Source organism: Podarcis erhardii, assembly GCF_964252035.2.
Source record: "Podarcis erhardii genome assembly, chromosome: 12".
Lineage (NCBI taxonomy): Eukaryota > Metazoa > Chordata > Lepidosauria > Squamata > Lacertidae > Podarcis > Podarcis erhardii.
In genome coordinates, this window is record NC_138513.1 from 13,493,255 (window position 1) to 13,521,051 (window position 27,797).

Below are 27,797 nucleotides of genomic sequence, written 5' to 3' on the forward strand. Positions count from 1 at the left end.
AAAAATCAAGAGGAGAGCCTATTGTGTCATTGTATATAGCATTTTCATTATTCCCTGGCAGAGCCAATATTTCCAGCACTTTAGAGGAGCTAATGGATCACACCCAGCTGTGCACATTCAAGGAGTGCATTGGGGGAGGGGGAGATTGTGAGGTGTTGCGAGTTCCATTGTTTGTGCTACAATCTGCTCTTTTTTAGAAACAGGGGAGGGGGAGATTGAGTCCTTTAATTGGCAAAGGGGTCCTAGTAATAGGTTGCTATTGTACGAAAGTGTAGCAGTCAAGTGTTCTGAAGGCCCCATAGTAGGTTTTGTTCCCAGCTGTAAGGAAGGGTTTCCACTTTACTACGAGGGAAGGGCAATTCTGTCAATTTCAGCTTCTCGGTTTCCGATTCTTCCATTTTTAACTTCATCTTCTCAACGTTTACATATCCGTGGGCAAATTCTTCTTTGGAATGTTCTAATGAAAATCCACCAACCTTTTAGTGCGAATTTCTCTTGTTATCTATGTTTCTATGTGTTTCCCCCTAACGGATTGGAAAAACGAGACATGGCATGAAAATGTGTCTATCCATAACTGGGGGAAAAGCTTTCTCCCCACTGTCCCTAAGCTGCCCCCTTGATTTCCCCTCTTGCATCCCAACACCCTCTTCACCCCCTTTCCTGCCAAGAAAGGGCAGCCCCTAAATGGAATGGCTGCTCTGCTTGTGCAAAGATGAATAAAAGATAGGCGGATGCAGCTTGAGACCAGAACAGAGTATTCACTCTAGGAGACACAAGAGGAACCCGCAACAAAAATGCTGCAGTGCAGAGTGCTCGTCATTCAGGATTCTAATGAATCCACTCCTTTCTCACCAGTACTCACCACAGTTTTCAGTTCCCCCCAACAGTCAGCCCTCCACACCAAACAGGCCCAATCCTAATGGGGCATTTTCATAAGGGGTTGTGGTGGTTGTTTTTTGGTACCTATGCAAACCTAAGGATTTTCCCAAGTCTGTGATTTCCTCCCCTTCCTGTGCATGGATACCAGTGCCGGATTTACGTATAAGCTAAACAAGGTATAGCTTTGGGCCCCCACTCTCTTGCCCCCCCCAAAAAAAACTAAAGAAAACAACAACCTGGATGTACATTTCCAAAATAAAAGATAAAAAAATAAAACCTACATACAGCAACAGTGGCAAATGGCTTTAGATACCTATTAGGTCCATAAATTACCATATAGCATATATTCAACACAAAAAACAATTTGTTGTTGACATATAAAGGGCCCCATTATCTTCAGTAGCTTAGGGCCTCATCAAACCTAAATCCAGCCCTGATGGATACTGCTAGCCTTGAAACAATATTCACAGCTGGAACACCAGATAATAGAGCAGAGGTGGGAACCCTTGAGCCTAAGCGCCAAACTTGGTCCTCTAGACCTCTCTACCTTGCCCTCACGACTTGTTCACAACACTTCTCCTTAGACCACACCTCTCGTTGGTCCTCCTTAGGTGTTTTTGCTGGTCTGAAATACCCCTTGCTTGCTTGGATGCAGAATAGAGAATGGGTTGGATTATGTGCCAAACCAGCCATTTTGCGTTTGTTGCCCCCCCCCCACTTTTGTTTTTGGCCCGGTCCACCACTGGTTTGTGGCTCCCAGGAGGTTGTCCAGCAGGGAATGTGGCCCTCATTTTGAAAATGATTTCCTACCTATGCTATAGAGGGAATGTTTTCCAGTCCTCACCCAGGCACTCCTTTCCCATTCAGCTTCTGTCCCTGAGGATTGCTACGATTGCCTTCCCTACCTGAGCAAGCTGAATGGAGGTGACATCACCCTTGTTTCACGAAGACAATAGCTTCCTCCTTCCCTTTCATTTTTTTGTACTGGGCAGATGGCGAAGCATGCATGTAAACAAGTTAGATCACCAAATATTGATTTTTCATGGCCTGTATTATATTTTGCATCTTTCAGCAAGAGTTTGCTTTGCAACCAAGCCAAAATTTGCTAACAAGCACATGATGTGATGTGGCCAAGTGGGCAGAGAAGAGAAAACAATTGCTTGATTCACTCGCGATAAATACCTTCTGAGGTACCTATTATTCAGGCCTCCTGGATCCATTGAAGAGACAGCTGAAATGCTAATAAATGACATCACCCTCTGTGACTCCAAAGAACATACAGGACAAGGTAAAATATCCGTTTACCTCAGGATCACACTAAACCTCTGCAAACAGACCACATATTATAAAGCAATTGCAAAGAGAAGTTCATATTAAACAGACACAGAAAGATCCAGTTACAAGTCATGCCAACAGCAGCTTTGCCTGCTTAATTTCTGCATTTTACGTATTTATTTATAGTTTATTTATTTCATAAAATTTATGCACCACTAGATTGTCACAAAGCCTCAAAGTGGTTTACAAAAAAGAGAAAACAATAAAATTCTCACCAAGAAAAAAGATCAATGGCAATAACTTAAGAAAAGTTAGAATAGCAACAAACTAGAAACAGATTTAGACTCGCGCCAGGTTTCTAAATATCTGGGTAGGTTTACCTAAACAAATGTGCTCAGTAGGTGCGAAAAAGTTACATACCTCGGGTTACATACGCTTCAGGTTACAGACTCTGCTAACCCAGAAATAGTGCTTCAGGTTAAGAACTTTGCTTCAGGATGAGAACAGAAATTGTGCTCTGACGGCACGGCAGCAGCAGGAGGCCCCATTAGCTAAAGTGGTGCTTCAGGTTAAGAACAGTTTCAGGTTAAGTACAGACCTCCGGAATGAATTAAGTACATAACCTGAGGTACCACTGTACAGTGAAAGTGCCTGATATCAGTAGGCAGGGAATTAAAAAATGGTGTGTTTGCCACATTAAAAGATCAAGTTCTTACAAATGCAGAATGATCTCAAGTGAAGTTCTGCTTTTATCATATTTGTTAGGACACACAAACACCAGGCCCCAGGATTGATTTGGCAATTCACATCAGCCCTGACTGAGACAATCTGGACTTGGCCAAACCAGATCCAGATTGTAAAAAAAGAATGGATTACATTGACTTGAGTTGGGAAACCAAAACAGTTATATTCCATTCTTAAAGCTCTTTGTGTACTCTCTCTCTCCTTTTAAAGATGAGAGGTATATTAAAAAGAAAAAGAAAATCATTACTAGCCGCTATTACTTTTGAAACTTCAGAGACATAAGAAAGCACTCGTAAAGATTCTTTTGAGGTGGGAACTGCTTCCTTACACACAACTGATGAAAAATAGATTAAAAATTAAACATTTATGACCCGAGAGGAACTGTTCAGAAGACTTTGCTCCGAAGAACATATGTAACAATAAAAGCCAGGCTCTCAGAATGGGAGTTTTGCCTGTTGTACTTTCTTAATTACTGTGCATGCGAGCTTTTTAAGCCTCTGATAGGGTAATAGCACAGTTGTCAAGTGTATTATTCCCTCGGGGCATTTTCTGTACAAATTCTACAGGGGATGTTCCCATCCTGACGGGCTCAAATGTGGTTTGCATTACCAGTAATGGGAGTTCTGTGCTTCATCCAAAAGGCGAGTACACCCTGGTAATTATAACTAATAATCAACAGGAAAAACCACCTACGTCGCCATAATGATAGTATCGCGGAGACTGGTAATCCGAGCGAAGTGTTTGCTCCATTTCTATTGAGGCAAAATTCAGGTGCGATAGCGGAATTCCTGGATCAAAGCACTGGCACCGCTCAAGCATATATTTTAAATGCAAAGAACCAGAGAATACCTGGGAGGTCAAGGGCTCGGTTCCAGAGAAACTGAAGCCTCCCCCCCCCCATTCCCAACATCCATTGCAGCAGCCTGCTGATGGAAGAGCCACGCTCTTCTGTTGCCATGGTGATGACAGGTGAGGTCAGTGAAGGCAATGGAAGAGAACAACGGCAGGCTCACCATGTTGACAGGGATGTATCTCCCAGCTTTGCCCCAACTGGAAAACACAAGGGAAGTCGGAAGAGGCAAGCGTTGCCTGATGGTAATTAAAGGCAGGCAATTGAAGGCTGAAGGCGGCTTCCCAGGGGCTCCTGGAGCTGATTGTGGAAGGATCTGTCAGTTCGGTTCTCCTTCTGCACACACACCATCCATTCAAAGCTTCCTCCAAATTTATTTATTTATTCAATGAATTTATAAAAAGGTAAAAAAGGTAAAGGACCCCTGGACGGTCAAAGGCGACTATGGGGTTGTGGCGCTCATGTCGCTTTCAGGCCGAGGGAGCCGGTGTTTGTCTATGGACAGCTTTCCGGGTCATGTGGCCAGCAGGACTAAATTGCTTCTGGCTCAACAGAACACCGTGACGGAAGCCAGAGCACACGGAAACGCCAATTACCTCCCCATCACAGTGGTACCTATTTATCTGCTTGCACTGACGTGCTTTCGAACTGCTAGGTTGGCAGGAGCTGGGACAGAGCAATGGGTACTCACCTCATCGCGGGGATTCGAAGAGGCTCAGTGGTTTAGACCACAGCACCACCTGCATCCCTGCTATTGAATTTATATACCTCCTATGCCCACAGGTCTCAGGGCGGTTCACAGGATAGAACCACAAAGTACATTATCAAAATAAAAACAACAAAAGCCCAATAATACCTTCCCCCGGAGGGTAATCATGGGAACTGTATGCTGGGAATTATAGCTCTGTGAGAACTATGGTTCTCAGGATTCTTTGGAGGAAGGCATGTGCTTTAAATGTATGGTGTGACGGCAGCCTATTGCTCTGCTTTAGTTCAGAGAAACAGAAAACTGAACAATCAGAATAAGCACAAGATTGCTACCCATGTAGCTACAGACATTTTCAGATATCTCTTTTTACATTGATTGCTATTGTAAAGCCACACTTGGTTGCGTTTCTGTTTTATATCACTTTTGGTCTGGTTTCCCCATCTTCAGAAAAGAACACCATGTGATTTACTTCTGAGTAAACGTACACAAGGCTGTGTGGTGTGTTTAATGCATGAAATTGGCTACCTCTCAACGAGCATTGCCCCATTCTTAGTACAAAGTGACAAAGCTAACAGTCCCTTTGTTATTTATATGGATTTCCTAATTACAAAGCACCTTATGATTTATTGCAAAGGTCGATATTGGAAGAGGCCGAGCCAATCAATATCTCATTATCGGGCCTGCTGTTGCTTCCTGCTCCCCCATCATGCCACCCAATTTCAAAAAAGCGATTTGAAAATCCAAAGGATGAGCCCAACTGAAACATAGCCTCTTCATGAATAGTGAGGTGGCCTCACTTTCTATTAAGGAAAAGGCCTACTTCTCATTTAGGTGGTCAAGCTGACCTTGAGTCCCACCACTTCATCCTCCATATAATACCCCCCCCCCAATAAAAATAGCTCCTCCACATAGAAAATGAGTGAGCAGGGGAGAAGGCTCTAGTATATTGGGGACCCCAAAACACCCACAGAATCTCTTCTCGGGGTGGTTCCACTGAGTGAAGTGCATTGGGAGGTTGCACCCCAGCTCTGGAATGCCCTCCCCAGAGAGGCTTGCCTGGTGTCCACTCCATACCCACCAGCATTCCTCAGGTGAAAATAGGGACATTTATCATTCGCCCCAATTGACCCTCCTCAACCCCCCATTTTTGTGTCCGTCTGCCCCCAAGCATTTCCTATCAGAAGAGGGGCAATTGCCATCACTACCACAACAGTGGTATGGAAGTGAGAGCTGGAACATAAAGAAGGCTGATCACCAAAGAATTGATGCTTTTGAGGAGACTCTTGAGAGTCCTATGGACTGTAAGAAGATCCAACCAATCCATTCTGAAGAAAATCAGCCCTGAGTGCTCACTGGAAGGACAGATCCTGAAGCTGAGGCTCCAATACCTTGGCCACCTCATGAGAAGAGAAGACTCCCTGGAAAAGACCCTGATGTTGGGAAAGATGGAGGGCACAAGGAGAAGGGGACGACAGAGGACGAGATGGTTGGACAGTGTTCTCGAAGCTACCAGCATGAGTCTGACCAAACTGCGGGAGGCAGTAAAAGACAGGAGTGCCCGGTGTGCTCTGGTCCATAGGGTCACGAAGAGTCGGACATGACTAAACGACTAAACAACAAACTCACAAACAGGACAAAGCACACATACTCTCCATCATTCTGAGAAAACCCCTGAATCCCTATTTTATTTTATTGTATTCTTTGGTAGGTTTACAAAAAGAAAAACACACACCAATAAATAAATTTTAGAAAGGGACAAGATTAAACAGAGACATAGAAAGTATTTTTAAAAATAAAAAAAATCAAGACTCCTTGCCTTCTGCTCCCCCTTCCTTCCTGCCCATGTGTCAGGGACTGGGCAGAGGAGAAGGAGTGGTGGAGAGGGCCTCCCCATCCTGACCTTTCCAGGGAGGAGGAAGAGGAAGACAGTATAGATTTACAACTTGGGTTTGAGGGAGGTGGCAGCTCAGAGGGAGATGAGGGGCAAAGTTGGGAAATTATGGGAGAGTCAGAGCAGCAGCTGGCTGACTCATTGTCATTAGAAAGGCCTACTTCTCTCCCAGAACCCGGCGAGCCTTAAAAGTAGGAGAGCAAAGAGCTTGAAGACTGAGTGCACCTAGTGGCACCCATAGAGGAGATGATGATGATGATGACGAATGAGGAAGTGGGAGGGGGAGATTTACTCGGGACAACGCCATTATTGTCATGTTCCAGTCAATGGGTGATCAAAGTCCCAGCTGATGATGTCAGGACCGGGGGCAAGATGGTGGGGTGGGAGCAGGAGTGAGAGTCCAGAAGTCAGGGGTCCGAGGGTCAGGAAGCAGGGAGTCAGGAAGCCGAGGTCCAAGGATCAAGAAGCAGGGAGTCAGGAAGCCGAGGTCCAAGGATCAGGAAGCAAGTAGCCAAACGCAGCAAGGCAGGAAATGTGTTGCTGTGGCAAAGAGCCGAAGGGAAATGCTGACCTTATATCCCTTCCCGGCTCTTGCCACCAGGTGCAGTGAGTTACCAAGGGACCTCACCTGTGCGGCCGCGCCTTGCCTGTCCAGAACAAACTTAGGAAGGCCCCAGTCCTGCGAAGCCCTACTGGTCACAGGGCCTGGTTCCTGTACGCACTCCTGACAATTATCCAAGAGGCTGGGTTCTATAGCCTCTCTCTGTAAAGTTTGAAATAAATAAGGACTGTAAAAAACTTTTCCATGTCTTTATACTTTCCTGGGCAACCAGCCGGGAGCCATTGACAGCATCCCGACACTAGGGAGGTCCTGCCCTCTGCCTGCCCCTCAGAGCTGGCATGTCACTCAAGGCTGGGCCTCAGCAACGGCAACCTCTCCTCCTCTGCAGCAGCCACTGTGTGCTGCCCAATCTCTACTCAAGACTTTCTGCTGTCCCAAGATACATTGAAAGTCAGCTTGGGTAGAACCCCCCCCCCAAAAAAAACCCCTGTCTATGTCCATTTTTCAGTTTTCCTGGATGTAGGTTAATTGAAAGCAAACCAGCTAAGACAGCTATCTCTTTACATCTTAACCCTTATTTCTGAGCAGGTAATTGCATTTCAATGAAATATTAGCCACAGCTATGTTAACAGTGGATGATATTTCATATTAATTAGTATTGTAGTTTTCACGGTTTTCCTCTCCATTCCCCCCAAATAAGTCATTAAGTGACTGGATAGCTCTCAGTCAACTAATCAATACAACCACAATTATTAGCATGATGCATTTTAATAGTGACAATTCAGCAAAGCTAATTTGGAATTTGAAGCAGCCATATGTAACCCTGTGTGCTCTGAAGCCTGCAAAGGACCTAGGCAGGTTTCTGTCCGGTTTGATTCTCTCAGTTTCTCATCCCTGCCCCCTAATGTTAAATTCAGTTCTCCACATTTCTGGAGCAATGTGTGAATGTTAGTTAAAATCATGAAAATTCATTAGCATTCTATTGCAAATTCATCCTAATCAGCACACTTCTATATGAGGTTTTGATCAAGATACTCATTTTTGCAAGCAATCCGCCCCCCCCCCACCATGCAATTTTTTGTATGCTATTGTGGACATTTTAATGCTAATCTATGCATATTTGGACAGATTCCTTTGCTGGCAGACGACACTGCAAAATTCAAAGGAGTGAGTATTTTGAACGATGGCTCTCTTTCAGTTTGCACCTCATTTCAGAAAGTGTGAATTAGGCAAGCTTACCTTTAAATGCAAACTGAATGAAATTTCTTCCCCCTTCCTAGCTACAATGGTCTTTTTAAGAAATAGTGAATGGTTTAGCTGTCAAAATCCTAAGCTGGTGCCTGAGAGACAGGTCCTTTGTTGTAGCCCTATGGCTGTGGAACTTCCTCCTACTAGACACAGAGGCATATTTAGGGTTGCTTGTGCCTTTTGCAGCACCTTTATCAGTGCCCCTCCGCAAAAAACCACGTTTGATTCTGCCGCAACAGTGGCAAAATGTTGCTACAAACATATATGTCATATATATGTATCTAGGGTTGCCATACGTGCGTATGTTTAAGGGTAAGAGCGATGTTCAGAATATGCCACTGCCTATATCATTATAAGAACATTGGAAGAGCTCTGGTGCAACATTCTGATCTTACAGTGACCAAAAACAAAACAAAACAAAAACCCAAAAACCTGTGGGAAGCCTGTGAACAATACCAGATCACAAGAGCAGTCTCCCCTCCTGCAGTTTGCAGCAACTAGTATTCAGAAACCTTTAGGCTTCTGACTGGAGGTAGAATGTAGCCACTGAGGCCAGTAGCCTTAAAGGTAAAGGTAAAGGTAAAGGGACCCCTGACCATTAGGTCCAGTTGTGGCCAACTCTGGGGTTGCAGCGCTAATCTCGCTTTATTGGCTGAGGGAGCCTGCATACAGCTTCTGGGTCATGTGGCCAGCATGACTAAGCCACTTCTGGCAAACCAGAGCAGCTCACGGAAACGCCGTTTACCTTCCTCCCAGAGCGGTACCTATTTATCTACTTGCACTTTTGAACTGCTAGGTTGGCAGGAGCAGGGACCGAGCAAGGGGAGCTCACCCTGTCACAGGGATTTGAACCACCGACCTTCTGATTGGCAAGTCCTAGGCTCTGTGGTTTAACCCACAGCGCCACCTGCCTAATCCTGCTTTGCATGCCTGACATCTCAGGTTCATTACCTGACTGCTGCCTGAAACCCTAGAAGACCACTGTCAGTCAGTGTATATAATACTGGCCTAGATGGGCAGCTCCCTATGTTCCTGTTCTTCTACACCTGTACATATCATTTCTGAACTTGCATGTACATCCATACAGCAGTTCAGATGACTTGTAGCATCAGTGTGTGGGGTGCCTTAGACCCAGTTCCTGTTGGGTTTAGAGTGGGAGCATGCTGGAATGAAAGCAGAGAGGGATGAAGGCAAGTGTGGTCCACAGCGATAAAAAAGCATCAAAAGCAAAGCCTCCTAGTGGTAGCACTGCATACTGCACCTGTCTCGTTGCCCTGTCCCCAACGAAAACAGGAAGCTCACATGCTTTAAAGAGGGTGACCTTTTCTCTCTCCCTCCTGCATCTCAGCTCAATGGACTGGCTGAGCTCACCAAAGCACCACCCTTTTATGCTCAAGTGTGGCCTCCCTTTGGTCCCAGGAGGGACGAAAACCTGTCAAAATCAGAGAGCGAGCCAGCTAGCTATGAATTTTCCATTTTAGCACCGGCTGATTTGAGCTATTCCAGCGGGAGATCACTCCAAGCTATTTATCATGGCCTTCCAACCACAGGCCGTGTTGCTAATGCTGGAAAATTAACAATGCGCCTGGCTATTATTTATTCGGGGTATACAGTAATACATCTGCTTATCATCTGTGAAATCCTAAACTGTATTTTATTCCTTTCCTTTTTTCTCTGGGTGGGGTGCTGTTGCCAGAGAAGTTTAGATTTCCCAACTCAATTACGGTCCCACACATGTTCTACTGTGCAGGCCTGAGCAGAAACTGCTGGAAAGCGTGGAGAAGCAGAGAGGCAAGCAGTGTAGGCCTGACTCTGACCGGTCCTTGGCCCTCCCTGACTCCTGTCCAGAAGTGTCAGAAAGCCACACTGATCGTGTCATTGTGAGGGGCGTGATGTAGTGGTTAGGGTGCTGGCCTGGGACCTGGGTTCGAATCCCCACTCAGTCATGAAGCTCACTACGTGACCCGGAGCCAGTCTTCATCTCCCAGTCTAACCTGCATCCCTGGGTTTTGTGAGGATAATATGGAGATGGGGAGAGCCACATACACTACCTTGAGCTCCTTGGAAGAAAGGTAGGTTATAGTAATAATAATAATAATAACAACAACAAGAACAACAACAACAACAACAACAACAACAACAACAATATAAATGATGTAGTTGTGGTTCAGCAACATTTGGAGGGCACAAGGTTCCCAGTGCCTCAGTTAGACAGATGAGAATTGGCAGAACCTTGATCTCTGGTTGACCGGCTTGCAGTAGATCAGCAAGGGTTTTGCCATCCAGTTGTACAAAAATAGCAATCACACCCCCAAAAAACCCCTCTTTCTCCTCCTAAATTAGGCTGCCAGAATAGAATACATCATGGGGTGAATTTGCTTGTGACAGGACTGTGACAATTGCCAGCTTACTTCCTTTGGATTCCATTCGTCAGACACATGAGAGGCACCGCATGTTGAAGTGTGCCTTCAAAATATTCCTTTCTGCTTTTCATTAAATTTATCATTGTTTTAGAAACCCCTCAAAGTGGTTTTACAAAGGGAAAGAAGAACAGAAGATAAGCCTGCTGGTCCAACATCCTGTTCTCACCAGGATGCCTGTGGGAAACCAGTAAGCAGGATTCAAGCACCGGAGCACTCTGTGCATGGCCACTGGAGTGAGTAGCCATTGCTACTCCATGAATTTCTCTAACCCTCTTTTAAAGTCATTCAAGTTGGTGGCCATCACTGCTTCCTTGGGGACCAAGCTCCGTCCTTCAGGAAGCTGAGGAAAATTTCCAAGTTGTCCTGCTGTCACCTTGTATAAGGCAGCTTCTATCCTCTGTGTAAACCGAGTCTCCTGTTCATTTGCTTAAAAGCCCACACATTTTTTTTGGGGGGGGGGGTTCTGAGCAGTGGATGGACTTGGAAGGGGTTAATGAAGTCTGTGTTGCGACACTGTACAGAGATGAATGGAAGGGAATTGCATGACATCAGCCGAGAAGCATTTTCTGCCCGGCGAGCAAAGCAGCGAGTCCATGAAGCTATTCTGTTTTCCGAAACAAAGCTATTTCCTGTGGACTGCCACTCACAAGTGTCTGTGGGGGGAATCATGTGTCGATGCCAAACACTTGGTACCTTGTTGTTCTGCATAAGGCGACAGGCCCCTGCTCTGTTCTTCTTACATTCGCTTGTTTGCTATGCTGGAAATAGAAAGAAGGGAAGAATGATAGAAAGGAAAAATGAAATAAATGGGGGGAAAGGAAGGGTGGAAGAATACCCACAGGCCTGTAACAGACACTGAACATTTGTTTCTCCGGTAGCTCAAAATTCCATTTGGTCTGCAAATATTGACTCAGCATCAGCTCCTATGCCTCCTTCCACTGCTGCACAATAGCACCAGAGATTATGAGGCTTAGCAATAGGTTCTCTCGCCTGTAGTAGGGATCGATGATTGCTGATAACACTTTTGCAGCGTCATGTTTTCTTTTCTCATTTCTGAGTCGTGCACTCTCCTGGTTTCTCACAAAGGGTGAGCTGCCTTCCTTCTAGGCACAGTGACAGAATTCGATTCTGTTTGCACTGAAAAGCAAGTGTGCCTACTTTGCACTGTCAGAAATGGTATGGGGACCAAAACGCAGCCGTCCTTTGAAATTTGCATTCCTCTGAATTTTGCAATGCATTTTTCCAGCTGAGTTAAAGGTAAAGGTAAAGGGACCATTAAGTCCAGTCGTTGCCGACTCTGGGGTTGTGGCACTCATCTCGCTTTATTGGCCAAGGGAGCCAGCGTACAGCTTCCAGGTCATGTGGGCAGCATGACTAAGCTGCTTCTGGCGAACCAGAGCAGCGCATGGAAACACTGTTTACCTTCCCGCCGGAGCGGTACCTATTTATCTACTTGCACTTTGACGTGCTTTCGAACTGCTAGGTTGGCAGGAGCAGGGACCGAGCAACGGGAGCTCACCCCATTGTGGGGATTCGAACCGCAACCTTCTGATCAGCAAGTCCTAGGCTCTGTGGTTTAACCCACAGCGCTACCCGTGTCCCTAAGTTACTTTGTACAAAAATGCATATGCTAGTTTGAAATGTGTATATAAGTTTACACGATCATGAAAATAACATACAAAAGTACATATTAGGGAAGTAGCTTTGCAAAAATGTGTACATTAGGAGAAACTGATACTGAAATGTCGATTAATTTTCATGGCTTTTTTTTTTTTTTTTTTTTTGAGAAACTAAGAACTAATTGTTAGGATGAGTGAGTGAGAGTGTATCTGTTCATTCCCAGAAACAGAACGAATATTCAAGAAACAGCAAAATGCTAGATTGTTGGACTAGCTGGAGCATTGGCCTTATCTAGCAGACTTTTCTTAGTTCTTAAGACACTGAAATTGTGATCATTCATACATGCACAGACACTGGGTTCAGAGATTCTTTCTTGCTCATTTCAGTCTTGCATGAAAAGGGGGTCATGCTGGTCTGTTTCCCAGGGATCCATTACTGAGATAACAACCACTAAGCGTAGAGGAAATATGAAGCATCAGTATCTATTCCGATAAATATTTTGTGTTTTCCACATGTTTTTTTCCTTCAACCAGCAATCCCTAAATAGTGAGAACTGCTGGTCTGCAGCGATGTCATCAAAGCCCCCGCTGGACTGGTATCCAAAATGGTCTCTTTAATCACAGCTGGCTGCATTTTCAACCAAATCCCACCATTTCATCAAAGAGATTTTTATCTAGTTCATGTTTTTGACTTCACTTCTGATCATTCCTCTCCCCCTTCATGGCACTTTGAATGATATAATGAGAGTGTCCTGTTGTCAGAGGTCCTAGGAAACATAATGTTCCAGGGTGCCTGAATATACAGTGTTACAGACGCTTCAGGTTACAGACACTTCAGGTTACAGACTCCACTAACCCAGAAATAGTACCTCAGGTTAAGAACTTTGCTTCAGGATGAGAAGAGAAATCGTGCGGTGGCGGCAGCAGTGGGAGGCCCCATTAGCTAAAGTGGTGCTTCAGGTTAAGAACAGTTTCAGGTTAAGAATGGACCTCCAGAACAAATTAAGTTCTTAACCTGAGGTACAACTGTACTAACACTCTGGATACATGTACTCTGGATGCTACTTGTCCCGTGGTTCCTTGTATCAGGGATGGCATCATGAGTATGTGCAGCAGCACTGCAGACACAAAAAGCATATATAATTGCTCGGGCATCCGGTACCCTTAGACATCTTGGGGTCCTGGGATAGTCCCACTGCAAGTTTCAGTGGTGCTCATGGCAGCAATCAAGGGACTGCGGAGGATAGTCAATCAAACCCAGTTATGCTTATGACATTGGAAGCATGACGACATTTGATTTTTGGACCTGGCCTCAGAAAGAGAAAAGAGAGAGCGAGAGCGCTCTTTTGCTAGGTTTTGAAAGATAAGCTTGTTTTGCCAAGCCCACTTCCAGATAGCCAAGAGGAGCTCACCTGCCACTATAGGGTGTGGCAAGAAATACATTAATTAAAAAATTAAAGACTCCTCTGAGCTTCAGCACTCCCCACTCCTTCTCTAAAACGGAATCATTTTTGGCCCGAAGACTGATGTGCAACTTTAATTCAGGAAAAAAGGAAGAGTGTCCTGATGAGATATTTGGGAAATGCTGCTCTAAAACCACAATTTCATAGTCTTGCTTTGTGCAGAAAACCGCATTCTGGCACTTTACCCAACACATGCATCTCAAGGCATGTTTTGGAGGAAGTGTGTGTTGGGGGTGAGAATTGATTCCAGAGGCACCTTTAAATCTGAGGTGGGAAACCTTTGTCAGTGGACTATAAACTCCCCATCACATCTGACCATTGGCCACGCTGGCTGGTGCTGATGGGCGTTGGAATCCAAGAACACCCAGAGGGTGAAGGTTTCATTTCACTTCATGTCACTTTCAATTTGCATACTTTCTATACATTCCTTCTATATTGCTACACTGAGGGCATTTTGTTGTTGTTGTTGTTGTTTTAGTCATTTAGTCATGTCCGACTCTTTGTGACCCCATGGACCAGAGCACGCCAGGCACTCCTGTCTTCCACTGCCTCCCACAGTTTGGTCAAACTCATGTTTGTAGCTTCGAGAACACTGTTCAACCATCTCGTCCTGTCGTCCCCTTCTCCTTGTGCCCTCAGTCTTTCCCAACATCAGGGTCTTTTCCAGGAAGTCTTCTCTTCTCATGAGGTGGCCAAAGTATTGGCTCAGCTTCAAGATCTGTCCTTCCAGTGAGCACTCAGGGCTGATTTCCTTCAGAATAGATAGGTTTGATCTTCTTGCAGTCCATGGGACTCTCAAGAGTCTCCTCCAGTACCATAATTCAAAAGAATCAATTCTTCGGCAATCAGCCTTCTTTATGGTCAGGGCATTTTACAAGTCATAGAAAGAATAAGACATACAACAGAGATCACCGTCAGTTTCTGCCTCTTCTTTCGAAGCTGTGCCCCCTCCCAACCAATATCTCTTGTCCTGGGTACAAATGAACCCTCAAAGTGAATCTCTATATTTACCAAACATAGGCTGCATGCATTTTATCCTAGATTCAATGGAGACGAGTATTATCTTTCCACACACTGCCTAGATTTAATGCACATGTTTTTCCTTGAAATGCACTGCTTGAGAAACTGATTGATTCTGTGTTACTCTGTGGTGTGTCCATTTGAAAGCAGATGTAGGGGGCCCTGGTGTTGGGTGTGTATCCACAACTGTCCATTGACATGTGTGGGTGTATCCCAAGAAATTGCCGCTTCCTTCTCCACTCACATGGAGCACGTGCAAGGAGGAAGAGGCGTGGATAACCTAATCAGGGGGTGGGGCTTCAAACATGTAACCACACCCACACTTGATCTTCATTGCAAGCAGCATGTTGAGGATGAGTACTAATGATTCCAGGTTGAGAAAAATTACATTTTTGCACTACAAAATGGGTTAGTGTGTATGCAGCCACAATGTAAGCCTAGCAGACTGAGTTGTAGTACATCTACAGATAATTGGCCAGCCTCCCATTTCTCTTCATCTGTTGCCCAGAAGGTTTGCCTTACATTTCTAGCAATTTCTCTTGAGGGGATCGGCTGTCATTTCAGCTCCACATGCCTCAACAAATTGTAGAAAACTGTTGATGTAAATCCCCCAAAGGACAGCAATGCATCTTCATTATGCTCATTAGATGTTTTATGGTTCTTTCCCTACTCCTAACCCCCATCCACTTCACATAAAACAGTTTAGTTGGGCTTTAATTGAAGTTCTAAGGGGAACAAACCGCTTATGGCGAATATCTTGGGGAATTCACTTGATTAAAACAAGAATTTCGTATGCAGCGTGTTCAGACTGGATCAGGGCACCTGAACATGATTACAAGAGCTTGTAGCGGGGACGTTGTCTGATGCGATCTCTCACCTAATCTTATGAAGCAGCTTCCGTAAGCAGAATCCAGAGCTTCAGCATCTTGGCTCTGTGCAGTTTGCAGAAGAGATTCTTTGCAGATAAGGAGACAAGCCAAGAAAGATAGAGGCAGGCAGCCTGATGGGCTTGATTAATGGGGCTGCAAGCTTTAATCGGTTTAATTGGTAGGGCTACTGGCTAATTGGTGAGGATAAGACAATATGCAGATTCATTTAATGCACTCTATGAATCAGTCAATTAATCAATGGGAAGCAGAGGTTTATTCAACTACAAAGATCTTTAAATAGTTGACATCCTTGCTAATTAATTTTCATGCTGGATTTCATAGAGATTCTGTAACATTACCTTCACAGACAGAGAAAGTCTCTAACACAAGGGTGGGGAATTGGATCAGGCCAAGATTGACAGCTGGAGAGGGACACTCAGCTGTCAATCACTTGATGTTGCAATGTCATCAGTTGACCTGCTTTTGCCCATGCAGGCGATCAGCTGATTGTCAGGGCTTGTAAAATGCCACGGATGGAGATAGGCAAGCCCCAGCAATCGGCTGTTTGTTTGGGCTTGCATGGTGCCAGGCCTGGTGCCCTGACAATCAGCTGATCACCAGGGCTCGCAAAACAGGGCTTTGCAAGAGTTGCTGATCGGTGGTGTCTGAAAATCCCCTTTTCCTGTGACTTTACTTGTGCCATTGAGAGGCAGAACAGGTGGGTGTGGCTTGGCCCTGATGGCATTGCAGACCAACTGAAGAATCCTGACAGGCCAAATTAGGCCCATGGGGAACAGGTGCTCTGACACATACCTCTCATTGCAATGACACCATTGTGCAAGGGATCTCACAAATCCTGCATGACCATAGGGAACCAAGTCCTATGGAGGAGGTAGGAATGGTTACCTTAGAGAAGAGAAAACAAAAGGGAGACATAAGAACAGTCCAAAAAATTATTCAGCCATGCAGAAGTTGGAACAGTTGTTCTCTGCTGATCCAAATGGAAGGACTGAAACCAATGGGTGGAAACTGCAGGGAAGCAGATTTCCACCAAGCATGAGAAGATACTGCTCAACATTAAGGGCTATTTGGCAGTCAAACAGGATGCTTTTGGAGGCAGTGGGCTCTCCTTTGCTGGAGGTATTTAAGCTGAGTTTGACAGGAATCTGTCGGAATGCTACACATGCAAGATTCCAGCACAGAACCGCTAAGGCTGCATGGCAGTTTGTTCCATTTCCCCAATTTCCCCCTAATTGTTAATTCCATATTATATCTGAGCTTTCCCACAATGTAAAAGCCACTTCCGGATATCTAATAGAATATAGTGGAAGCTGAGTGAGCATTCTGATGTTGTTTGATTCCATCAAAAATCAATTTGCAGCCCCCTGAACCTGGAAAATCGCTGGAGTGAAGCCACATTTCTATTTCCACACGCGTACTGCAGTGTGAAAGTAGCAGCGGTGGAGCGTGGGGGGACCCACATGGACGGTTGCCCTGGGTGCAAAATTGTTAGGGGCACAAAATTTCAGTACCAGGTGCAGCCTCAATACAGCTGTGCCTTTCCATCACTGGGCTCCGTTGAAAACGGCTTCTCCATGCGAACCAGAAAATGATATCTCTGTACAATGGAACAGCTCTTCTTTTCTCATCTCTGTGGATGTGATCTCCTGGGTGACATGGAAACTCTTAGGCAGTTGAATGTGCATGCATACTCTGTCCATTTCCCTTCCCATGTGGCCCCGTGTGCTGGCAACCCATGCTACACCACTAGAAAGGAGCATTAGAAAATGAGACAGAAGCAATAGTATTGTAATCAGGAAACTAATGCAATAGTCCCCATGTCTGAATGCACCCTAAGGTCCCTTGGTGTTGTTAGTCCCTCAAGATTTGTACTCATCACCAGTCCTGACCAGGGATGATGGGATCCGTAGCAACATTTAGAGAACCACAAGTTTCCCATCCGTACCACATAAGAAGAGAAGATGAAACACAAGGATGCAGAATTTTGGTGGTAGGTTGCACACATCAATCTAGCTCTGTGCCGAATCTGTATTCGTCTATACAGTCTCCTCTTGTCTCCTTTGACTGGCAGCAGTATCCCAAGGAGGTCTTTCCTCAGCTCTCCTACCTGAAATCCTTTTTAATAGGAAACGACAGGAGGGTTGAACAATGAACTGTTTGTATTCAAGCCGCACACTCTACAGTTGAGCTAAGGGTGAGCTCTGGTTGAATTGCAGAATGACATGTGAAATCAATATAGTATGAAGAGGGGTGGGGTGGGGGAGACAAAGCCTGGCAACAGCTAGCTTGATTTTGATCCCAAATTCTCTTTGAGAAGACAGTGACAGAGTAAAATACTGAGTATTAAATTACTTTGAAACTATGGCCTTGGCAGTTGACCTCCTGCTTAGTTCCTTCTTAGTAAATAGTTAACCTCGCCTCCCCAATCTGCCTGTTGTTTCTCTGGGATTTCAGTACAAATCAGTGTGTTTGATCAGCAGGCTTGATCAACATAAAGATAGAAGGATTCCCTCTTACTGTTTCAAAGGCAATGGGGAAGAGGTTGGCACGGACCCACCTGATATATTCAGTGCTGAACCATTTGATTTTGAAATCTCAGCTGGTTGTCTGCCCTCACTGTTCAGGATGTGCTGGATTCATCCCTCTCTCTTTATTTCTTATGAAAGTATGAGGTTATAAGAACAGAAGATGAGCCTGCTGGACCAGGCCAGTGGTCCAGCAGCCTGTTCTCACAGTGACCAAACAGATGTCTGCAGAAGACCCACAAGCAGGATTCAAGAGCCAGTGTGGTGTAGTGGTTAAGAGCAGTGGACTCGTAATCTGGTGAACCAGATTCGTGTCTCCGCTCCTCCACATGCAGCTGCTGGGCTAGTCCTAGGGCTAGTCACACTTCTTTGAAGTCTCTCAGCCCCACTCACCTCACAGAGTATTTGCTGTGGGGGAGGAAGGGAAAAGAGAATATTAGCTGCTTTGAGACTCCTTCGGGTAGCTATAAAGCAGGATATCAAATCCAAACTCTTCCTCCTCCTCCTCCTCCTCCTCCTCCTCCTCCTCCTCTTCTTCTTCTTCTTCTTCTTCTTCAAGAGCACAATCCCCTCCTGTGGTTTCCTGCAACCATATTCAGAAGCATTGCAGCCTCTGACCATGGAGACAGAGCCTGACTGTCATGACTAGTCACCATTCTGTTGAGGCCCTTGGGGGTTAAATCTGGGACCTTCCACATGCAACACACATGTTTTCCCACCTCAGCAAGAGTGGAGTAGGGGAATGTGGAGTCATCCAAGGTGGTGGACAGAGCTGGCTCTGCCATTAGGAGGACTGAGGCAACCAGAGCATATCCTTCTCCTTTGAGCAAGAACAACTTTTCTGTACAGTAACACCACATAGTCTCAATGAGTAAGGCTGCTTTGCAAAGTCGTTTCAGGATCTGCCTAATCTCTTTCCACACTGATTCTGTTGTTGCTTTAAAAATTATGTTCTTTGACAGACCAGTTGGTGGGAAATGAACTCCAAGGCATGTTCTACTGTGTCCACTTCCTTCCTGATTATTTTGCTTCAATGGAAGATCTGTTTCCATTGAGCATGGTTTTAATTTGCCATTAAGTGCCTTTGTTTTTCTTACTGACAGAATTAATCTGGCCAGTAAACCTTAACGAGGAGTCCAGCCAGCTAGAAGGGACTCTAGGTAGCTGCGTGCCAATCTTTGCCTGTATTTGTAAAGTGGTACAAATACATGCAAAGCCATGTTACACCAGGACTGGGGCAAGGGGAGCCATTGGCCTGCCATCCCCATCTAGCATGGCCAATGGTTGGGGGTGATGGGAGTTGTAGTTCAACAAAGTCTGCTTGACAATTCATCAGTTTTGATGCAGGCCAGCACTGATTCAAAACAGCAAAGCAAAACAAAAATAGTCTCCATCTCATCCCCTTTGCAGCTCTAATATTGTGCTGTTTCGGTTTTGGTTTTAAACATGCACCACAGTACATTAACCTTCATTCAAAAACCAAGTGCTTGGAAGAAAAATTCAGACTTCCCTTTCCATTCTTAATTGCCTTTAATTTGTCAGCCGTTCAGCGTCACTCATCACAGTCATCTTCCTCATCTGAGTTGCCATTAATGATTTTGGTTGAAGTAAGAAGATAAAAGGAAGTAAGATGTAGGAGGGAGAATCAAGAGCTGTTTAAGGCTCTTTACACCAGAAGTCTTGTTTGCAGTGATTGCTGCTGATGCGCCTACGGAGCAGATTTTGGATCACTGTCACATTTCTGCACACATTTCCCTCTCAGTCATTTTATTTCTATTTATTTAAAGAATTGATTAATACAGACCAAGTAAGCAGTGCACAAGAGGATACAAATACATAACTTAAACTCCATAATAAAATAAGGTCACAATCCGTGCCATGTTTTGCGATCAGTTTCAGTTTGTGCAACTGAACAATTTGAACAAGGTGCTCGTGGCTATAACCACCCACCAGTCGCAAATGCCCCCTTTTCCTAGGGAAGGTCACAGTGGGATAGCTGCCAGCATCCTTGGATGATACAGATTATGTAGATACATTCCAATATGGGTTCAAGCCTGGACATGGTACTGAGTTGCCATGGGTCACCTGTACTGAAAGCGGGACAAGGGGACTGTGATCTTGCTCCTGCTTCTGAATTCTTACTTGCCTGGGTGGACGTTCGAGAGGGATGGTTGGGTATAGAAAATAGTTTGCGAAAGTAACATTTCCACCTGTTGCTGCACCTACTTTTGACCCTGGCCCTTCCTGCGGCTGACATGTGGGCCCCAGAAGATAACCCAGAAGGGAAGGTGGACCTTGAGCTAAAAATGTACCAGATATGCTCCCAGTGTTGCTCAACCTTGGGTCCCCGGATGTTGTTGGACTACAACTCCCATGGTCCCTGAGCTCTGGCCTTGCTAGCTAGGGATGATGGGAGTAGTAGTTCAACAACATCTGGGGACCCAAGGTTGAGAAAGGCTGCGTCTAAACCATCTTGTCTATTCCAAACAAAATAAAAAAAATCCTTCCAGTAGCACCTTAGAGACCAACTAAGTTTGTTATTGGTATTTTTATTTTGTTTCGGCTATGGCAGACTAACACGGCTACCTACCTGTAACTTGTCTATTCCAATTTTCTTCCTTTTCCTGCAGATGCATCAAGATTTTGGATCACCAGAATTTTTTTTTTTTGTTCTTTTTAAAGCACTTTCCTAATTAACCATTTGATTATTTGGAAGCAGTAATTCATTGCCAGAACCAAGTCGATGCTTTAGAAGCATTTCACAGGCAATTAAAAGCTACACCTTAACAAGTGTTTAAAAGGGAATGGCAAGGACTTCCGGTCGGCGCCAGCGTTTGATGGCGGTCCTAGCCTCGAGCTCCGAGGCAGGACTGCTCCGTAAGTTTGGGTCTTACCCGCTACGGCAAGCGGGGGACCCCTAAAATCACAGGCGCTGAAGCCTGTGAGCAAGGAGATTCGGTGGGCACCTTTGCGCCCCCCCGGCATCGTGAAAGAGCCTTTTTAAAGGCTCCGGAGCGGCATCGGGGTGAGCGCGGTGCTGAGGATCGCTACCCAGCTTACGGAGTGAAGCCGCGTCGCCATTAACGGAGAGCGCCGATTCCTTTCTGAAATCAACGATTGGCAACAACAATACCCGTGAGTAAGATCGCAAAAGTAAAACGGGACTTAAAAATTTAGAAGATTTGGCTGAAAACGGGAAGGCAAAATTAAGGAAGTCAGCCTCCCGGAACTGCATGACTAACGGAGCAATGAAAAGACTAAGCTGTGTTTAAATGGACTTTCCTTTTAACTCTTATTAAACCAGACATCGAAAGGATCTCCCCCCTGTTGTGCAGGAGAAGGGGGGGAGGAAACAGAATTAATTTAACCTGCAAAAGAAAGGGATAAGGAATAAAAAACCTCTGCTGCCGATACTTCTGGCCAGGCTGCCGGAGCAGCGATCGCCTGAAAAAAGGAACTGTCAAGTGAGCTGTCAAAGGACAGCGGCTACAAAATAAGACTTATTTTGAAACATACTCGGGACTTTGGTGGATTACAATTTTAACAGTAAAGTGCTACAAACTAAAGACTTTTAATGGGACTTTTGCCTTTGGACTTTCTGTTTCTTTGTTCTGGGTGCCTCTGGATGGTTACAATTTCCTCCTCTAGAGGGCTTTAGTTACATTACGGTGTATCCAGTGGGATTTTCCACTTGCAACTTTCCTGTGTGAATGACCTTGAGTTATGAGCAACCCGTCAGAAGAGATTTCAACAAGAAGTAAAACAAAGCAGGCTCAAAAACAAGCTCAAAAAAGAGGCTCCTTATCAGGAGCAGCAGCTGCACAAGAAAAAATAACAGCAGCATCAATGGAGTCAATGACACAGGCCCTGCTTAAAATAAATCAGTCACTAGAAGTACTCACTAAGCAATCTGCAGAACTTACCAAACAGTCTACAGAGAACTCTAAGAAACTGACGGAGTTGACAACAAGACTAGACCTGAATACAACAACAATTTCATCTAATACAGATTCTATAAACCGTTTGGTTCAAGAATCCACGGAAACAAGGAGAATAGCCGAGAGTGCTAGGTCCACTGCTGAAGAAACCAAAGGAAAGTTTGCGCCTATTGTAAAAAAAGTACATGAACATGATTCGGCATTAGCCCTACTAGAACTGGAAAGGAAAAGTAAGAATCTGAAATTAAGACTGGTTCCAGAAGAGGAAGAGGACAAGCTTGGGGAATTTCTCACAGATAAATTTCAAGACTTCTGGAATGATGAGCTAGATGGAGAGGAAGATGAATTTATGATAACCTCAGCCTTTCGGATTGGCAGGAAGCAAGGGAAGAAGCCAAGAGATTGTTTAATTACCTTAGGATCAAAGGAACAAAGAGACAAAATATTGAACCTACACTTCCAGAAGGCCTTGGTCATTAAAAATTCTCAGATTCAAATCTTCAAGGATATTCCTAAATATTTTTTGGAGGTTAGATCTCAATTTAAAGAACTAGTTGATCTACTTAAGAAGAATAATATCCCATTCAGGTGGGAATTTCCACAAGGGCTGTCCTTTAGCTACAAAGGGAAGAAAATTAAAATAAAAACAAACCAGGATAAAGAGTTCTTTTTGGAAAGAAATCAAGAGGATCTTCAGAAAGGAACTGTCAGTGAGGAGGAAGTACCGGACATCTCAAATCTATCTTTTGGACTGAACCGAGCACCGACCGAGGAGGAACAACAACTTGGTGCAGTCGGTGGAAGATCTACCCAGTAACCAAAATGTCTCTGCAACTCTTCAGTTGGAACTGCAATGGTTTGAACCACCCTCGAAAAAGGGGCCAAGTATTTCATTTATTAAAGAAGGAACATCTAGATGTAATCTGTTTACAAGAAACCCACATTGCCAGGATACATAGAAAACTTTTAACAAATAAGAGATTAGGACAAGAATTTATATCATCAGATAGAGTCAAGAAAAGAGGAGTTGTGATTTATGTCAAGGAAAAATTTGAACCAAAATTGATCTTTAAGGATGACCAAGGAAGATACCTGGCAGTGGAAATCCAAACTCATGGAGAAAAAATATTGATTGTTGGAGTTTATGCACCAAATGAGGGGAAGGCTGAATTCTTCAAGAAGTTGCATGAGACTTTAATGGACTTTTTGGACTTTAAAATTATAATGATGGGTGACATGAATGGAGTCGTCTCTACAAATATGGATAAGGCCCAAAGACAAACAATATCTAATGATGGAAGACTACCAAAGACTTTTTTTGACCTGACTGACACTATGGATCTGATTGATATTTGGAGAACTAGGAACCCTCTGGAAAGGGAGGGGACCTTCTTCTCCGAAGCAAAAATGACATGGACTAGAATTGATCAAATATGGATTTCTAGTAATCTGGCATCAAAGGTTAAAAAAACAGAAATCTGCCCAAAGACCTGCTCTGACCACAATGCTGTCAAGATGGAAATGAAACTGACAACAGCTGGAACCTTTAGATGGAGAATGAATGACACCCTCTTTGGAGATGAGGAAATTTGCAAAAAGGCCCAAAAAACACTTAAAGACTACTTCGAGATCAATTTGAGATCAGACACAGAAAAAAGAATCATTTGGGACGCAAGTAAAGCCGTGATGCGTGGCTTCCTAATACAACAGAATTCAATAAAGAGGAAAAAACAGAATGAGAAGAAAGAGAAAATTTGGAATCTAATAAAAGAAGGGGAGAAGAAACTGAGATCTAAGCCTAAATCCCAGGAGATATTAAGAGAAATAAAATTTTATCAAACACAATATATGGAATTGATGAACCAGGAAATAGAATGGAAAATTAAACAAATGAGACAAAAGACTTTTGAGTCTGCAGATAAATGTGGGAAGCTACTGTCTTGGCAACTGAAAAAGAGACAAAAACTGAATACAGTGACATCACTCGAAGTAGATGGGAAGTCTATTAATAAACCAAATGAGATAAGTAATTGTTTTCAAAGTTTCTTTAAGAAATTATACAAACAAGGGCCAAAAAATGAACAGGAGATAGAAGAATTTATTGGAAAATACGGACTATCAAAAATCTCTGAAAACAACAGAAGGAGTTTAAATGAGAAAATTACAGATCAAGAAATAGAGAGTGCCATCCAGGATATGAAGCTGGGAAAATCACCAGGACCAGATGGACTAACTGCGAGATATTATAAAGTATTGAAGGATTGGTTAATACAACCACTGAAAGAAGTCTGCAATCAAATTTTGGAGGGGAAAAAGGCTCCCGAATCGTGGAAGGAAGCATTCATCTCACTTATACCAAAGACAGAAACTGAGAAACATCAAGTTAAGAATTACCGCCCTATATCACTTTTGAATGTGGATTATAAAATTTTTGCAGACATTCTAGCAAAAAGATTCAAAAAAGTTTTGTTAGAGGAGATTCACAGGGACCAAACAGGCTTTCTACCAGGCAGGCAATTGTCAGACAATGTGAGGAATATTATAGATATTCTAGAACTTTTGGAAACTGATATAAATAGAAAAGCTGTTTTGATTTTTGTGGATGCAGAGAAAGCCTTTGACAATATTTGTTGGAGCTTTATGAAGAGGAATCTCCAAGGAATGGGGGTAGGCAAGAACTTTGAAAATGGTATAAGTGCAATTTATTCTGAGCAAAAGGCTAAACTTATTGTAAATGGTATGGTTATGGATGAAATTCCAATAGAGAAAGGGACACGACAGGGATGCCCAATTTCCCCTCTATTGTTTATATCGGTACTGGAGGTTTTCCTTAATATGATTAGAAGAGACCAGCTGGTTAAAGGTATACAGGTCGGAACTAAACATTACAAGCTAAGAGCATTTGCAGATGACTTAGTTTTGACATTACAACAGCCAGAAACTAGCACAAAAAGAGTTCTGGAACTTATTGAAATATTTGGTCAGGTAGCAGGTTTTAAATTGAATAAACACAAGACAAAGGTGTTGGAAAAAAATCTTACGGTGGGGGAAAAAGATAGTTTTCAAAGAGAAACTGGTTTGGAAATTACTAAAAAGGTAAAATATCTGGGGGTGAATTTAACATCTAAGAATGTGAACCTATTTAAAGATAACTATGAGAAATGCTGGGCTGAAGTGAAGAAAGATTTCGATATATGGTCAAGATTGAGACTTTCCTTGTTAGGCCGAATTGCTGTAATTAAGATGAATGTATTGCCGAGATTGTTGTTTTTGTTCCAGACATTGCAAATTTTAGATAAGATGGACTGTTTCAAGAAGTGGCAGAAAGATATATCTAAATTTGTCTGGCAGGGCAAAAAACCCAGAATTAAATTTAAGATTTTGACTGACGCAAAGGATAGAGGGGGCTTTGCCCTGCCGGACTTAAAACTTTATTATGAAGCAGCGGCTTTTTGCTGGCTGAAACCATGGCTACTTCTTGAGAATACAGACATTCTGGACCTGGAAGGTTATGATAATAGTTTTGGTTGGCATGCATATTTATGGTATGACAAGGTAAAGGTACATAGAAATTTTAAAAACCATATTGTTAGGAAAGCATTGTATAATGTATGGAATCGATATAAAGATTTGCTTGAAAGTAAAACCCCCAGGTGGTTGTCACCAATGGAAGCCAAGGCGGTAAAAAGACTGAACATGGATACAGAGTGGCCAAAATATTGTGAAATTATAGAATATGATGGTGAAAAGTTGAAACTACAGAGTTTTGAGAAATTGAAACCTAAAGTCCGAGATTGGTTACATTACTACCAGATTAATGAAACTTTTAAGCAGGACAGAAAACTAGGATTTCAGAAGGAGAGGTCAAAGTTAGAAACAGAATTGCTAGAACCCAATACTAAGAATTTGTCTAGAATGTATAATCTGCTGCTAAAATGGAACACACAAGATGAAACGGTTAAATCAGCCATGATTAAGTGGGCACAAGATATCGGCCATGATATTATGTTTGCTGACTGGGAGCAGTTATGGACCACAGGTATTAAATTTACGGCATGTAGTGCCCTGAAAGAGAACTTAATGAAAATGATCTATAGGTGGTACATGACCCCAGTCAAGCTTGCAAAGATATATCATTTGCCCAATAACAATTGCTGGAAGTGTAATGAATGTGAAGGAACCTTTTATCACCTTTGGTGGACCTGCCCAAAGATTAAGGCCTACTGGGAAATGATCTATAATGAAATTAAGAAAATCCTTAAGTGGACATTTGTAAAGAAACCGGAGGCTTTTCTCCTGGGCATGGTCGGCCAATTGGTACCAAAGAAAGATAGGACCTTTTTTATGTACGCAACAACAGCAGCAAGAATCCTTTTGGCGAAGTATTGGAAGACTAAAGAATTACCTACTTTGGAAGAATGGCAGACCAAGGTGACTGAATTTATGGGACTGGCAGAGATGACCGGCAGAATCCGTGACCAGAGGAAAGAGACAGTGGAGGAGGACTGGAAAAAATTTAAAATCTATCTTAAAAATTGTTGTAAAATTTCGGAATGTTAAGATGTCAGGGGATTGGACACAAAGAATTACAGCTATAAATCGAAATTTATAAAGCAGAAACTCTTTTTAAAGAGAATTAAATATAAAAATGGGATGAAGAATTGCTAAAAATTTTGAAATTTGGATGCAGTGAAGGGGAGGTTTGGGGAAGTCGCATTATGTTTGTTTGTTTTTTGTTTATGCTGTAAAATCAATAAAAATTATTATAAAAAAAAAAAAAATAAATAAAAGGGAATGGCAAGAAGCAGCTTTGAAAAATAGAAAAATCGGATAAGTTGTCTAAAGGCAGCAGGTGCAGAAAGCACATTAAATGTGACTTTCCCTCTGCTGCACTTCTGTATCTAGAAGGAGAGCTATCCAAATAGTGAATCATCAAACAAGACACAAATAGGGATGGACGTTTCTGCCAGTTTTCTCATTTTAAATTCATTTTTCTACTTTTCCACAGCAATCTTCATTTTAAAAAATTGTCATGAAAATTCATTATCATTTTCATGCACATTTTTTCCGATAAACACATTTTGTAGGCCATTAGGACTAATGTACACATTTTTACAAGCAGTATCCCTGAATATAGTGCATTTTTGTATATTATTTTCATAAATGGATGCATTTATAGGCAAGGTTTATCCTAGTAAATGCATGTTACCTGGCTGCAGAACTGTGTTAAAAAAATGGAGAAGGGTAACTATCAATATGTGTTGACGCTAATGTTTCAAAAAGTGCAAATTCAGTAAGTCCACCTTTAAATGTCAAGTGTCTCAAATTTCTTTCCCATCCCTGGTTCCAATAACAGTTTTTGGACTACCTTTAGACCAGGGGTAGGGAACCTTCAGCCTATGGGCCCAACCTGGCCAAGCAGGCCTATTTATTTGTCTTATCAGGTTATTTTGGAGAAGATACGCTCATCCACCTCACACCTGACATCAGCTTCAAGGGAACTTCAAAGGAACAATCAGGAGCTTAAAGCAAGTTCTCAACTGCTGCTTTGCTGGAACAATGGGTGCTCAAGGAAGGGGAAGCAGTTTCCACAAAATGGAAACCATTTCTGCCTCTCACTGTTGCTCTTTGAAGCCACCCTGAGGCCTTTAAAAAAAAACAAAGGCTTCATTCTCATTGACAGAGTGTGCTTGGGAACCCCACAAAGAATTTTGAGAGGTGGGCAAGAAAACCTGCCGGTCAATCATTGTCACGGCACTGT

At 43.4% G+C, this 27,797-nt stretch overlaps 1 long non-coding RNA gene across 1 annotated transcript; it reads right to left on the reverse strand.

The window, feature by feature from the left end:
• Positions 1–205: 205 nt before the first annotated feature.
• Positions 206–3,754, reverse strand: LOC309326094. The gene is made up of 2 exons (XR_014150136.1): positions 3,592–3,754; positions 206–524 (listed from the first exon to the last, which is right to left on the reverse strand). It is a non-coding gene; the product is annotated as an uncharacterized lncRNA (long non-coding RNA).
• Positions 3,755–27,797: the final 24,043 nt, after the last annotated feature.